The 1419-nt window shown below is 40.0% G+C and overlaps 1 long non-coding RNA gene across 1 annotated transcript in view; it reads right to left on the bottom strand.

Annotated features, from left to right (window-relative positions):
* Positions 1-1412, bottom strand: part of LOC107105071 — a 10608-nt gene extending 9196 nt beyond the window's left edge. The window contains exons 1-2 of the long non-coding RNA XR_001482320.1: positions 1277-1412; positions 1020-1128 (exon numbers count right to left, since the gene is read on the bottom strand). This is a non-coding gene — a long non-coding RNA (uncharacterized LOC107105071). The remainder of the gene's footprint in view (positions 1-1019; positions 1129-1276) is intronic.
* Positions 1413-1419: the final 7 nt, after the last annotated feature.

Here is a 1419-nt window from a genome sequence, read left to right as displayed (position 1 = left end):
ATTGTAGTTAAATGCTGAAACTGTGGTCTTGAGTGACAACATTTGGTCTGTGAAGTTTTTGATTGTGATTACTTGTGATCCCTAATTGATGGCGTGTCAGTTTCTGATACGGACAGCTAAGCATCCACATGATGCAACACATAGACTCATGAGCTATAAGAAGCAGGAGATGACCTTGTTCGGGGCTCAATCTTTGCCGGACACACGCGGACGTGATTTTTTGAGCCCACAGCTGTACAAGCTCCAAGCATTTTTCACTGTCCTGTAATGACCTGATCTGGAATAAACTCTTGTTACTTTTTTACTCCTGTTTTTATAGTCCTTTTTATATGGTTTTACCCAGTTTGAGTTAAGAGTAGTAAATAACTTGCTCCCAGGAAAAGAACCGTGAGGAAGCCCTGAGGCGCAACAGCCTTTTTTAGGGGACATTACTTCCTCATTTAACAATATCTATTCAAACCCAAGCCTTTATAGTGAACTGGTACAACAAGTCCGGTTGAGCTAAGCACCAGGGGTTCAGGATCTTGAAGGAAAAGTCCGGTCACATTCAGAAGTCCAACTTCTGAAAGTACTTTAAACAGGAAATTATACTGCCGAGGCCGATAAGTGTTTTTAATTTACAGTATTTTTCATTTGAATGTGCTTACCGGAGACATCCATGTTTGCCTGAACTGAACCGTGCTGAGCCCTACTGTTGAACTAGTACCAGTTTAGTGCGGTTCTGTTGTGTCTGACACGGGGTCTGGCATGCATTTACACACAACAGTTATCTCGGTTACTGAGCTCGAACCGGTGTTGGCTTGGTTTCAAAAGGGTAGTGTAAATGGGGCTTATGGTTGATGGCATCAAGGCCCATCATGCAGTGCGTCTCGAGCAGCATCAAGATGCGCTGCTGCTGCATCAAGATGCAGCTAACAAAATCAGATGTTCATGAAGTTTTTAAAAAATGTTTTATTATTATGGCAGTAAAGCTTGACAAAGAATAAATATACAGGCAAAAATAATTATAAAACACTCACCTTAGGGACTTCATTTGCTCTGTCTGTATGGATGTAGTAAGTGACTTTGAAGCCAACAAGAAAGTACTTTTCTCCAGTCTCAATGAATTTCTTCAAAAATCGAGTGTATCTGATTGGTGAAAATAAACATTAAAGGCCTTCAATTAGTAAGACAAGACCAAAAATATAGTAAATAAAAGGCATAAATGAGACTAATATCAACAAGCTGGTGAAACCTCTGTTCATTGATATCTTAAAAGGATTTTCTGTTTACATACTTGCCAACAGCAAAAACCACAACAGCTACCCTTGGGTCCATTTTCTTATAGATGTCATCTATAACCAAAGGATCAAAAGTCCCCTCCCAGACCAAAGGAACATTCCAGTTTGTCACAGAGTTAACATCTGTCCGTCTTTGGAA

This window comes from Cyprinodon variegatus, unplaced genomic scaffold (genome assembly GCF_000732505.1).
Source record: "Cyprinodon variegatus isolate N-32 unplaced genomic scaffold, C_variegatus-1.0 Scaffold2046, whole genome shotgun sequence".
NCBI classification, from domain to species: Eukaryota; Metazoa; Chordata; class Actinopteri; order Cyprinodontiformes; family Cyprinodontidae; genus Cyprinodon; species Cyprinodon variegatus.
The sequence above is the reverse complement of the archived record's forward strand: the minus strand, read 5'-3'. Positions and strand labels throughout refer to the sequence as shown.